Genomic DNA, 6,645 nt, shown 5'->3' on the forward strand with positions numbered 1-6,645 from the left:
TAAGGGAATCCTCCCATATGTGACAACATTTGAACTTGGAAGACCTCATGCTAAGTGCAGTAAGCCAGATACAGAAAGACAAATACTTCATGATTCTACATGAATGAGGTATCTAAACTAGTCAAATTTATGGAAGCAAAGAATACAATTGTGGTTTTTTGGGGCCAGGGGGGAGGGAAAATGATTTCCTAACCATCAGGTATAAAATTTCAGTTATGCAAGAGTTCTTGTTCTCATGAGCTGCTGTACAACCTCATGCCTACAGATAACACTTAAAAATGTGTTGAGGGTAAAGATCATGTTAAGTGTTATTACCATGGAAAAATAAACATAAAAAATAGACTATATACTCATTTCAAAGATGAGGAAGGAGCATTTCAGAGATGTCACAGAAATGTCCCAGGATTATAGAGATGTAAGTGGTAAGCCAGAACACACTGTATCATACAAGGTTCTCAAGAAAAATATGAATAGAAAGTGTAGATGGATATTCTAATATTATCTATTATCTCTATGATACATATTATTATATATACAAAATATATGTGGAGAGAGAGAGAGATTTTAGGGAGTTGTCTTGTGTAATTGCAGCAAGTCCTAAATCCACAGTGTAGGGCAACTGGCTGGAAGCTCAGATAAGATTTGACCTTGCATTCTTTAATCCTAAATCTATAAGTCAGGACATGTGGTGAAAACTCAGGAAAGATGTCCACCTTACAGTTTTGATATAAAATTCCTTCTCTGAGAAACCTCAGTTTTTGCTTTTAAGATCTTGGACTGATCAGATGAGTGAGGTCCACCCACATTTTTGCAAGTAATCTCCTATATTAAAGTTAAATGTGAATTATATTTACAAAATGCCTTCACAGCATCATTTAGATAGCATTTGATCAAGCATCATTGAGCACCATTTCCTAGACAGGTTGACCATAAAATCAACCATCACAACATCTAAAATCCAAAGCCACATGCTAAATAGTCACATCACAATACCTTCAATATCAGAAGTTTCTGGAGTTAAGTATCTTACCTGTAATTATGGAATATAGGTTACTGACATTCCAGTTACCTATTTACTTCAATGCCTTTTTTATTATGTAGTAAAATATGCATGCGTACATAGGTACACACATATATATAAATATATACATATGTATATGTATATGTGCTAGTATATATTCATACTAGCTGATTCGGACTCAGAGTAGTAGCTGGCCAATCAAAATTAATAAAAAGTAGGGGCACCAGGTGACTCAGCTGGTTAAGCGTCTGCCTTCTGCTCAGGTCATGATCTCTGGGTCCTGGGATCGAGCTCCATGTCGGGTTCCCAGCTCAACAGGGAATCTGTTTCTTCCTCTCCCTCTGCTTCTCCCCCTGCTTGTGCTTTCTCTCTTTCCCTGTCTCTGTCTCTGTATCTCTCTCACACGAATAAATAAAATCTTTTAAAAAAAGGTAAAAAAAGATCACAAGTAATTTTTTAAAAATATTAACACTTTTTAAAGCAAACAAGTGTGGTCTATATAAATTTCGTTAATTAGCAATTTATACTATTTTAGTGATAAATGCTATATAAACTGTTTTTATATCAAAAATTTCTGTAAATTAAACACTTCTACCTATATAGTTTCTTGATTTTTTTTTAAAACTAGGTGCCATGTAAAAGTTTTATTGACCAGTATTTGCCCTCCACAGGTTGATGTATAGAATCACAAATTAAACTTGGTATTCATCATGTCTGGTATTACATCATCTCAGACACATGCCCACTTTGAAAACCATAACGAAGCAGAGATGTACAAAACAGTAGTCTAGCTTGTTATATATATCAGTACTATTTGTTTATGCATACTGATCCAAAATTTGCTCTACCAAATGTCTTTAACTTTTATTTTGAGAAAAACTTCACTCTGGTAATCTCCTGAAATGGAACCAATTCTAAATCTATGGTAGATGATAAGATCAATACAACTTGTGTTTGTGACCCAAGGAATAAAATACTCTGTTTGCAAAATCTCTGCTTGTGGAGACTTAACCATAAAGTTATATTTCTAGGGGCACCTGGGTGGCTCAGTTTGTAAAGCATCTGACTCTTGGTTTTGGCTCAGATCATGATCTCCCTGGGCTTCACACTCAGTGGGGAGGCTGCTGGAGATTGTCTCTCCTTTTCCATCTCTCTCTACCCCTACCCCTCCTCGTGCTTGCCCTTCTTCTATCTCTCTCTAAAAATAAATAAATCTTTTTAAAAAATTATATTCCTATGTAATTTTAATTCAACAAAAATGTGTTTTCCCCTAAACAATGTTTTGTTGAAGGGTATGATTTTCAGATCACATTTTGTTTAGCTATTTTATTAATGAATGTTCCTATGTAATCTGTAAAGAAGATTTTTGGATCAGATTAATGTTTCAATAATGAATATGATGGTATCCTAATTATAATTAATACTCTGTTTAATATATTATAATAACTACTTTAGTTCCTTTAAAAACCTGTTAATATTTTTATTAAAACTGAGAGAAAAGTCTTAGAAGCTGTCAATAGTCAGAAAGACTCTTACTACCATAAATGATTTCTATGATAATTACAAAAATGTGGACCTTAAAATATTATGTAAATTTTATTAAGTGACAAAGTCACACAGGTTTTGAGAAATTGCACCACAGTTGCTCATTAACAGGTCTACATTAATGTAAATCTCTTTAAAGATTTATTTTCTCATTGTTTTGAAGAACAGTAACTTTACTGATGTATTAATGACCTAATTGTGACTAGCTGATCCCATTTTCATTTGAAGGATCGTTCCCTTGATCCATTCAATAAATACTGAATATGGGGAAAAGGAATTTGGATTGATGGGCAAGAATTGTAATTACCACACACAGATTTATGGGTTGAGGGAATAATGTGATTATGCAAAGAAAAATGAAATGATGCTTTTGGGCCATTGATGAACAACACAGAGTGTTTTTGTATTTAGTTTATTATGGATGTGGAAGGTGGGAGGAATAATTTTATGAAATGTTCATTGTCTTGTAAGTGTACGAGAGTCAGAGTACTGGAACTCCGTGTGTTGTGTCTTTAAGGGGAATATTTTCTTTTGTCAGTGACAGAATAAGATGCACTATTGAAGGAGCAGAATCTTTCTTTGGAAGTTCTCCAGATTCATATTTCTAAACAATTTTAGTCCCCAGTGGTACAATTTTTGTAGGATTATATTGTTCTATAAATCACTGTCCAGGGGGATTCAGGAGCCAAAGATTAGTATTATCTGACAATTCCTGAAACAGATAATCATCAAAATAATTTGAGTTGAATATCCTGACATCAAACAAATTATTTAAAACTTAATGGATGAGGTTGGAATTAAAATTGTTTCAATTATATGAGATTTGGTCATCATATAAAAGAAGACAAAAATTAAGCATAACTCAAAGATGAATAAACTTGAAAACTGTGACTATATTTAACATATTAACATATATCACATATTAACATATGTAATTAACATATATAATTAATTATGTAAATTAATATTACATATTAGGATATGTAAATATATTAAATATATGTGTAGTGAAACATACATTTTGGATAAAAGACAGATAAAATGATCTCTGTGTAACCCTGTAGTAGGGCCTTTCCCCTTCTTTCAGTTGGATTTTATGTACCTTGTCTAAAAAGTACCCAACAGAGATGGATTGGCATACTAAGAGTCCTATAGATATGAAAAATGGGTTCAATTTTACATCAATTAGCTAATCAACAGCAATTAAGATGGCAATTAGTGAAGGGTCAACTTCAGAAACTCCAGAGCTTTGGCTCTCTTGGAGTAAACTGAGAGAGAAGTAGGTTGCCTCTGCAGAATTTAGTGGACTTCATTAAATTTTTTGATGTAACCAAATTCCCCTGAATTAACTGTCAAAATTATCTTGTGAACAGTTCATCCTAAAATGTGGATTTGTGTGTGATTTTGAAAACTAGGGATAGTTTGTTGGAAAGTTGAACTTCATCTTTGCTATTTGCTTCCTTTTATTTTCAACATTTTTATTTCCAAAAATGTAAAGTAAACGAAATTTGTTAACATTTGTTCTGATTTGCATGCAGTCACAAAGGTTTGGATTTTTTTTTTTCTGCTAGATAAAGTATTTTAACTAGTAACTATTAAAAATGAGCATTTTCCTAAGGCCTGGCTTAGATATCCTTATTTATGAAGTCTCATCTGATTTTCCCAGCCTAATGCTGAAATGAAATGGCTCTCTAGGAAATTATGTTGTTTCTTTTTACACATTTTGAATTTTTTCCTGGGATTACATAAATTTGTGAGTGTGCACTTTTAACTTCTTAGACAAGTAAACATATAAATGGAAAGCAAAAACAGACCATAATAATGTAGCTGAGTTTAATTATCTGCCTATATCTGTCTTCATCAATCCATCCATTGATCCATATTAGTTCTAACTTTGCTTTCTATCATTCTTCTGTTAAACATTTTCTCTCTACAGATTTGTTTCCTGGGTGTCCATTAAATTTCTCCCACCCATTGTCTCTGCACTGGCTGTTTTCTCTGTCTGGATTATATTTCTCCCAGCTATTTAACAGACTAACTTCTTCAGCTCTTTCAAGTCATTCTTTTAATGTCATCTTAGTGAATTCTTTCCTAATCACCTTATTTTAAATTGCCAACAATTACTGTACTATAGATCCCTTTTACATCACTACATTGTTTTTTTTTCCCTCAGCACTAACTACTTCCCAGTTTATATCACTCATTCGTTGTGTTTATTGTTTATTGTTATCTAATCACACTATAACACAAACCTCTTGAATGTTCTTTAGTGCCTAGAAGAGAAGCTGAATTGTAGAGACACATTTATTAGATTTATGCACATCTTGTTTTGCAATAGTTTCTTTATTCTCCTTACTGAGCAGTATTGCACTGAATGAATATAATACAATACCTTATCTTTCCTGTTCTATTGCTGAAGGTAGTTGTTGCTAATTTGGGGTTATTTCTAATTGTTGACTTATAATAAAGCCAAAAATCGGTTCTTAGAAAATATCAACAATTACTTAGCAGGAATAATTGTAAGAGAACGAGAAAGAACACAAATTGTCATTACCAGAAATGCAAGAGGAGTTAACAAAATCCTAAAGACATTAAGAGAATGAAAAAAAGCAGACAGTTTGTACACCAGCAAATTTGGCTACTTAGAAGACATGCAAAGATCCTTGCAATTGTGAGTTAGGCAAAGATTTTTTAGATATTGCAAAAAAAAATCCCCACACAAACAAAAAAATGATAAATTTGATTCTATTGAATTAAAACCATTTGCTCTTCGAAATAAAAAATGAAATAAAGGAAAAGGCAGGCAACAGAATGGGGGAAACTATTCACAATACATATATCTGACAGAGGACTTGTAACCAGAATATATAACCACTTCTTATACCTCAATAAGAGACAAAAACTCAATAATATGTTAGCAAAAGATTTGAGCAAGCATTTAATAAACAATGATAGAATAATGCTATTAGTACATGAAAAGATTTTCAAGATCATTCAGTCATTAGGTAAATGTAATTTCAACCACAATGAGCTAAAAATGTAAAATATTTTTAGATAATAGTAAGTGTTAAATTAATGACACAAGGAGGCCATTAGACTGAGGCAGTTCTAATGCTGTGATAACCTATCTAAGCAAACCAAAATCTAATCCTGTAAATGCCTCAAAGTTGTGAAATCAAAACACTCAGAACAATCACAGCCAACCAGGCTTTAAGCCAATCAAATACTTTCCTTTCTTTGCTTCTGTACTATTTCTCTGTAAGTTTTTCTTGTAGTACTGTCAGTGGAGCTCTCCTAATCACTTCCAGTTTGGCACTGCCCACTTGGAATATATTTTTGCTTAAATAAAGTTTTATAAATTTTAATAGGCCCCAGTTTATCTTATAACACAAGTATTGGTGGTGATGTAGAGGAAATGATACTCCGATATACTGATTAAGAGAATATAAAAGTATATTGTCTCTTTAAAAAGCACATCAGCATGAATGAATCTCAAAATTGTTCTGCTAAATGCAGGAAGAAAGGTACAAAATATTTAAGACATATTAAATGCTACAAAATGCACACCAATATCTGTGACAAAAAGCAGATCGGTTGTGCCTAGGGCCAGATGTGGGTAAATGACAAACTGTGTGTCACAAAGAATCTTTCAGAGGTTGTGGAAATGTTCTGTATCCTTATCGTGTTGGTGGTTAATGTATGTATATACCCATCAAAACTCATCAAATTGTAAAATTTGAATGGATGTAGTTTATTTTATGAACACCTTCACTTTCAATAAACTGGTAAAAAAAAAATAGATTACTCAACCTGGGGAAGATGCTTAAAGGAACCTCCTCGTGTAATTAAGGAGAAAAAAAGAGGGAAGGAAGGAGGGAGGGACAGAGGGAGTGAAGGAAGGAAGGAAGGAAAGAAAAAAGAAAGAAGGAAAGAAAGTAAAAAGGAAAGGAAAAATAAATGAAAAATGAAACAAAGGGAACTCAGACATGGGAACAGGCCATTTTGATTCTAATGTAATCTAATGCTCTCTCTTACATCTCTTGGACTTTTTATTGGAAATATTTAACTGAGGAGCTGGT

This window comes from Lontra canadensis, unplaced genomic scaffold (assembly GCF_010015895.1).
Source record: "Lontra canadensis isolate GAN:19392208 unplaced genomic scaffold, GSC_riverotter_1.0 scaffold11, whole genome shotgun sequence".
In the NCBI taxonomy this organism is placed as follows: domain Eukaryota; kingdom Metazoa; phylum Chordata; class Mammalia; order Carnivora; family Mustelidae; genus Lontra; species Lontra canadensis.